Source organism: Condylostylus longicornis, unplaced genomic scaffold (genome assembly GCF_029603195.1).
Source record: "Condylostylus longicornis isolate FDR11 unplaced genomic scaffold, ASM2960319v2 ptg000042l, whole genome shotgun sequence".
Lineage (NCBI taxonomy): Eukaryota > Metazoa > Arthropoda > Insecta > Diptera > Dolichopodidae > Condylostylus > Condylostylus longicornis.
The window spans coordinates 1,115,071-1,123,625 of record NW_026578011.1 but is presented as its reverse complement, the minus strand read 5'-3'; the positions used below and the strand labels follow the sequence as shown (position 1 = coordinate 1,123,625).

Below are 8,555 nucleotides of genomic sequence, written 5' to 3'. Positions count from 1 at the left end.
CCAAGCACAAACATAGTCTGTTAGATTCAAATAAAATACATATGGATTGGTTTTATAATAATTATACTAAAAAAAAAACAAGTAAAGTTTTCGAAAAAATTGGCAAAATAATATAAAAAATTAAAATTCCAAAATTAGAACGAAAGCACGAAAAAAATCTTCCTTAAATTACTCACATTTTGAAAGATATAAAAATTGGAAACGTACTAACCCGTTTCATCATTCAAAAAATTTGCATTTTTATTTTTCAAAATGAAAACATTATTATTTGCAAATAAAAATTTTGTTTTTTTAAGCTTTATGTTTAATATTATAAAATATAAATTGTAAAACTAAACGAAATTAATGTAATTTTTTTTTATTTTCAAGTGATTATTAAAAAACTTAATTTAAAATGCTACTATTGGTACAAAAATAATTGATTAAAACACGAGTATCTGAGGAATCACCCCACGAATGCTTTAACACCAGTTACGGACCACTTTGTACATTAAATTCATTAATATACATGAATATATCTTAAACTTATATTATTTTGCCTTAATATTCTGAGTTATACATTATATTGATCACTATATTTATTTTTAAAAACAATTTAAAAAACGCCGTCGGGTAACATATACAAATTTTAATGTATGATTTTTACCCAAAAGTTCTTCATTGCATAAAATATCAATCTAAAAAATAAATAATTATTTGAAATTTCACAAATATTTCAAAATATTAGGCAAAACAGAATATGTCAATTCTCAATTATATTAATTTTCAAAGAGCCCTTAAATTTATTTTAACTAAAATAAAACTTGACAATAAATTTAAATGCGTACATATATATATTCGCGATTTTCTGCACAAAGTGCTAATTTTAATTCACATACTTTCACGTTTTCAAGGTCTCAAATCATTGGTCATTGAGATTTGTTATGCCTATTTTGATATTGAAAAAGATTTATACCTCTCTATATTTTTCTATTCCGTTTAAAACTTTTTTTTGCTAAAAATTTCTTTAAATGAGTGATAGTTGATTGAGAACTACACCTAGAAAACCTTCATTGCAATTTTTTTAAATTGTTACTACTACACTCTAAACAAACATTAACTAGCTCATCTAAACTATGATAGCCGGATTCAGCATGTGCTTCATTAACCTTGTCATCATCATCTTCATGATTCTGTAGTAAATCTTTTGGACAAGCTATATTACGACTTCTATAAAAATCTCTTTCCCTCTTCATTTCATCTAAAAAGAAATATTTCTTTTCAAAAAGTTCCCAGTAAACTTTCAACGTAAGTAAACCCAGTAAACTTTAATACTATAATCCAATAAGTTTTTTTCCAGTATGACGTTCAGCGCTATCTGTTGTCAAGTATTTATATTCAGACTGGAGAATTTATGTCATAATCAATACAAACTATAAAATATATGTTTTGAGTATAATCAGTTTAATAATTTGGGCCATATTTTTTAACGCTTTCATATATAATACTGCGTTTTTACTTTACAATATGTGTCCAAACTGAACACTAAAATAAAAAAAATTTTGACATTCTAAATCTTCTGTCAACAAATTATATACATGTTCTAATCATTTTATTTGCAACATGTTTATATTTGCGCGGTTTCGTGTCAAACCAAATGTATGTGTTAAACACATTTCATATTGATTTTTTTTCTTCAAATTTTATTTTACTGATCGTTTAGTGTATATGTATGTGTTTATCTACATATTCACTATATGACCAACAAATTTAAGCTATAAATTAGACACGTACATATTATGTATTTTATTTGCATACATATCCATTTTAAAAAACAAAAGGGATTTCATACTTAAAAAGCTTTTAAAATATGTAAGTTTTACAATTTTAATGCCTTTATTACATACACACTTATGTATGTGTACGTATTCTAACTTTTTATTAATATTTTCCCATATTTTTTAGTGAGGTATAAACGACCACAAAATAAATGCACACAAAGTAATTTATGTTTATGTAGCTGTCATTAAAAAAGCAAAGTATAATAAATTGTAAGAATCATAGAATCCAAGCACAAACATAGTCTGTTAGATTCAAATAAAATACATATGGATTGGTTTTATAATAATTATACTAAAAAAAAAACAAGTAAAGTTTTCGAAAAAATTGGCAAAATAATATAAAAAATTAAAATTCCAAAATTAGAACGAAAGCACGAAAAAAATCTTCCTTAAATTACTCACATTTTGAAAGATATAAAAATTGGAAACGTACTAACCCGTTTCATCATTCAAAAAATTTGCATTTTTATTTTTCAAAATGAAAACATTATTATTTGCAAATAAAAATTTTGTTTTTTTAAGCTTTATGTTTAATATTATAAAATATAAATTGTAAAACTAAACGAAATTAATGTAATTTTTTTTTATTTTCAAGTGATTATTAAAAAACTTAATTTAAAATGCTACTATTGGTACAAAAATAATTGATTAAAACACGAGTATCTGAGGAATCACCCCACGAATGCTTTAACACCAGTTACGGACCACTTTGTACATTAAATTCATTAATATACATGAATATATCTTAAACTTATATTATTTTGCCTTAATATTCTGAGTTATACATTATATTGATCACTATATTTATTTTTAAAAACAATTTAAAAAACGCCGTCGGGTAACATATACAAATTTTAATGTATGATTTTTACCCAAAAGTTCTTCATTGCATAAAATATCAATCTAAAAAATAAATAATTATTTGAAATTTCACAAATATTTCAAAATATTAGGCAAAACAGAATATGTCAATTCTCAATTATATTAATTTTCAAAGAGCCCTTAAATTTATTTTAACTAAAATAAAACTTGACAATAAATTTAAATGCGTACATATATATATTCGCGATTTTCTGCACAAAGTGCTAATTTTAATTCACATACTTTCACGTTTTCAAGGTCTCAAATCATTGGTCATTGAGATTTGTTATGCCTATTTTGATATTGAAAAAGATTTATACCTCTCTATATTTTTCTATTCCGTTTAAAACTTTTTTTTGCTAAAAATTTCTTTAAATGAGTGATAGTTGATTGAGAACTACACCTAGAAAACCTTCATTGCAATTTTTTTAAATTGTTACTACTACACTCTAAACAAACATTAACTAGCTCATCTAAACTATGATAGCCGGATTCAGCATGTGCTTCATTAACCTTGTCATCATCATCTTCATGATTCTGTAGTAAATCTTTTGGACAAGCTATATTACGACTTCTATAAAAATCTCTTTCCCTCTTCATTTCATCTAAAAAGAAATATTTCTTTTCAAAAAGTTCCCAGTAAACTTTCAACGTAAGTAAACCCAGTAAACTTTAATACTATAATCCAATAAGTTTTTTTCCAGTATGACGTTCAGCGCTATCTGTTGTCAAGTATTTATATTCAGACTGGAGAATTTATGTCATAATCAATACAAACTATAAAATATATGTTTTGAGTATAATCAGTTTAATAATTTGGGCCATATTTTTTAACGCTTTCATATATAATACTGCGTTTTTACTTTACAATATGTGTCCAAACTGAACACTAAAATAAAAAAAATTTTGACATTCTAAATCTTCTGTCAACAAATTATATACATGTTCTAATCATTTTATTTGCAACATGTTTATATTTGCGCGGTTTCGTGTCAAACCAAATGTATGTGTTAAACACATTTCATATTGATTTTTTTTCTTCAAATTTTATTTTACTGATCGTTTAGTGTATATGTATGTGTTTATCTACATATTCACTATATGACCAACAAATTTAAGCTATAAATTAGACACGTCCATATGTATTTTATTTGCATACATATCCATTTTAAAAAACAAAAGGGATTTCATACTTAAAAAGCTTTTAAAATATGTAAGTTTTACAATTTTAATGCCTTTATTACATTCACACTTATGTATGTGTACGTATTCTAACTTTTTATTAATATTTTCCCATATTTTTTAGTGAGGTATAAACGACCACAAAATAAATGCACACAAAGTAATTTATGTTTATGTAGCTGTCAATAAAAAAGCAAAGTATAATAAATTGTAAGAATCATAGAATCCAAGCACAAACATAGTCTGTTAGATTCAAATAAAATACATATGGATTGGTTTTATAATAATTATACTAAAAAAAAACAAGTAAAGTTTTCGAAAAAATTGGCAAAATAATATAAAAAATTAAAATTCCAAAATTAGAACGAAAGCACGAAAAAAATCTTCCTTAAATTACTCACATTTTGAAAGATATAAAAATTGGAAACGTACTAACCCGTTTCATCATTCAAAAAATTTGCATTTTTATTTTTCAAAATGAAAACATTATTATTTGCAAATAAAAATTTTGTTTTTTTAAGCTTTATGTTTAATATTATAAAATATAAATTGTAAAACTAAACGAAATTAATGTAATTTTTTTTATTTTCAAGTGATTATTAAAAAACTTAATTTAAAATGCTACTATTGGTACAAAAATAATTGATTAAAACACGAGTATCTGAGGAATCACCCCACGAATGCTTTAACACCAGTTACGGACCACTTTGTACATTAAATTCATTAATATACATGAATATATCTTAAACTTATATTATTTTGCCTTAATATTCTGAGTTATACATTATATTGATCACTATATTTATTTTTAAAAACAATTTAAAAAACGCCGTCGGGTAACATATACAAATTTTAATGTATGATTTTTACCCAAAAGTTCTTCATTGCATAAAATATCAATCTAAAAAATAAATAATTATTTGAAATTTCACAAATATTTCAAAATATTAGGCAAAACAGAATATGTCAATTCTCAATTATATTAATTTTCAAAGAGCCCTTAAATTTATTTTAACTAAAATAAAACTTGACAATAAATTTAAATGCGTACATATATATATTCGCGATTTTCTGCACAAAGTGCTAATTTTAATTCACATACTTTCACGTTTTCAAGGTCTCAAATCATTGGTCATTGAGATTTGTTATGCCTATTTTGATATTGAAAAAGATTTATACCTCTCTATATTTTTCTATTCCGTTTAAAACTTTTTTTTGCTAAAAATTTCTTTAAATGAGTGATAGTTGATTGAGAACTACACCTAGAAAACCTTCATTGCAATTTTTTTAAATTGTTACTACTACACTCTAAACAAACATTAACTAGCTCATCTAAACTATGATAGCCGGATTCAGCATGTGCTTCATTAACCTTGTCATCATCATCTTCATGATTCTGTAGTAAATCTTTTGGACAAGCTATATTACGACTTCTATAAAAATCTCTTTCCCTCTTCATTTCATCTAAAAAGAAATATTTCTTTTCAAAAAGTTCCCAGTAAACTTTCAACGTAAGTAAACCCAGTAAACTTTAATACTATAATCCAATAAGTTTTTTTCCAGTATGACGTTCAGCGCTATCTGTTGTCAAGTATTTATATTCAGACTGGAGAATTTATGTCATAATCAATACAAACTATAAAATATATGTTTTGAGTATAATCAGTTTAATAATTTGGGCCATATTTTTTAACGCTTTCATATATAATACTGCGTTTTTACTTTACAATATGTGTCCAAACTGAACACTAAAATAAAAAAAATTTTGACATTCTAAATCTTCTGTCAACAAATTATATACATGTTCTAATCATTTTATTTGCAACATGTTTATATTTGCGCGGTTTCGTGTCAAACCAAATGTATGTGTTAAACACATTTCATATTGATTTTTTTTCTTCAAATTTTATTTTACTGATCGTTTAGTGTATATGTATGTGTTTATCTACATATTCACTATATGACCAACAAATTTAAGCTATAAATTAGACACGTACATATTATGTATTTTATTTGCATACATATCCATTTTAAAAAACAAAAGGGATTTCATACTTAAAAAGCTTTTAAAATATGTAAGTTTTACAATTTTAATGCCTTTATTACATACACACTTATGTATGTGTACGTATTCTAACTTTTTATTAATATTTTCCCATATTTTTTAGTGAGGTATAAACGACCACAAAATAAATGCACACAAAGTAATTTATGTTTATGTAGCTGTCATTAAAAAAGCAAAGTATAATAAATTGTAAGAATCATAGAATCCAAGCACAAACATAGTCTGTTAGATTCAAATAAAATACATATGGATTGGTTTTATAATAATTATACTAAAAAAAAAACAAGTAAAGTTTTCGAAAAAATTGGCAAAATAATATAAAAAATTAAAATTCCAAAATTAGAACGAAAGCACGAAAAAAATCTTCCTTAAATTACTCACATTTTGAAAGATATAAAAATTGGAAACGTACTAACCCGTTTCATCATTCAAAAAATTTGCATTTTTATTTTTCAAAATGAAAACATTATTATTTGCAAATAAAAATTTTGTTTTTTTAAGCTTTATGTTTAATATTATAAAATATAAATTGTAAAACTAAACGAAATTAATGTAATTTTTTTTTATTTTCAAGTGATTATTAAAAAACTTAATTTAAAATGCTACTATTGGTACAAAAATAATTGATTAAAACACGAGTATCTGAGGAATCACCCCACGAATGCTTTAACACCAGTTACGGACCACTTTGTACATTAAATTCATTAATATACATGAATATATCTTAAACTTATATTATTTTGCCTTAATATTCTGAGTTATACATTATATTGATCACTATATTTATTTTTAAAAACAATTTAAAAAACGCCGTCGGGTAACATATACAAATTTTAATGTATGATTTTTACCCAAAAGTTCTTCATTGCATAAAATATCAATCTAAAAAATAAATAATTATTTGAAATTTCACAAATATTTCAAAATATTAGGCAAAACAGAATATGTCAATTCTCAATTATATTAATTTTCAAAGAGCCCTTAAATTTATTTTAACTAAAATAAAACTTGACAATAAATTTAAATGCGTACATATATATATTCGCGATTTTCTGCACAAAGTGCTAATTTTAATTCACATACTTTCACGTTTTCAAGGTCTCAAATCATTGGTCATTGAGATTTGTTATGCCTATTTTGATATTGAAAAAGATTTATACCTCTCTATATTTTTCTATTCCGTTTAAAACTTTTTTTTGCTAAAAATTTCTTTAAATGAGTGATAGTTGATTGAGAACTACACCTAGAAAACCTTCATTGCAATTTTTTTAAATTGTTACTACTACACTCTAAACAAACATTAACTAGCTCATCTAAACTATGATAGCCGGATTCAGCATGTGCTTCATTAACCTTGTCATCATCATCTTCATGATTCTGTAGTAAATCTTTTGGACAAGCTATATTACGACTTCTATAAAAATCTCTTTCCCTCTTCATTTCATCTAAAAAGAAATATTTCTTTTCAAAAAGTTCATATTAAAATGCAAAATATATCAACGCACTTTCTTGCAGATTCGGTACTAGTTTATATACTTAATACAAAAACTTATATATTGCAATGGATGTGACTGATGAATAACATTCTCGCATGTCGGACAAGTTTTCTTTTCTTCCAAGTGTTTTACTAAACAACTTTTGCAAACTAAAATTATGTTGTGTGTTTAATTTTTTCAATAAAAACTTTGTTTTAAAAAATATTCAATTCAAATTCCCGATATATAAAATTAAATACTCTCGAGACTTACATGTATGTAAACATTCAGTGACTGTGGTTGCATCAATGAAGTAGCCTCCACATATTTTGCAAGTTATATGAGTGTTTAAAGTACGTAATCTTATTCTTCTTTCCATATTAATATTTCATATATGATTTCCCTCTTCTTCTTGAACAATTTGTTAAGCGCCGTTGCTCAGCTTAATTTTTTCAATCAAAAAGCGTTTTTCCCGCTAAAAAATTATAAAAATTGGTTAAAAAAATTTTTATTCCATAACAATTTCAGTATTTAGACGATATCTACTACAATTTCATATCGAAACATAAGACTATAAATATTTTTAAATTTTAGATTTTGATTTCCATTTCTTCGGAATTCTCGTCTACGTCTTTATAACTTGTTTTATAAATAGATTTTGGTTTTATGTACTCTTCTTTTATATAAACGAAGGGATTTATTCTCAATTGTTCACTACTTGGAGGACTCTTAAAAATTACTTTAGTTATGAATTTTCCTTCCCGCTTCGGACGATTTGAATTTACATCTTTTAAAAGAGAAACTAAGTTGCCTTCTAATTCTTCACTTTTCATATTTAACTAAAATAAAAATTTAAATATTATATATTGAATTTTCCAATTGGATAATAGAATTTTCTTACAGTCCCAATACATGTTGTAATTGAAGCAAAATCTGGCTGATTTTCATCTTTTTCCGCCTTATATTCAATTCCATTTGAAAATTTGGTGATTATATCTTTCAAATTAGGTTGTAGTGCTTACTGGTAAATCAAAATATATGAAAATATGTCAAAACAATTTAACTTTTTCTAATTTGACATCTTGCACTCAGCGCCACATATTGGCAACTAAAGACTTTCATACAACCCAGTAAAGACTTTTTAAATTTGAC

The 8,555-nt window shown here is 24.6% G+C and overlaps 1 long non-coding RNA gene across 1 annotated transcript; it reads right to left on the bottom strand.

Annotated features, from left to right (window-relative positions):
- Positions 1-7,101: 7,101 nt before the first annotated feature.
- Positions 7,102-8,555, bottom strand: LOC129610002 (uncharacterized). Its single transcript, XR_008697068.1, has 3 exons — positions 8,305-8,555; positions 7,677-8,242; positions 7,102-7,573 (listed from the first exon to the last, which is right to left on the bottom strand). It is a non-coding gene; the product is annotated as an uncharacterized LOC129610002 (long non-coding RNA).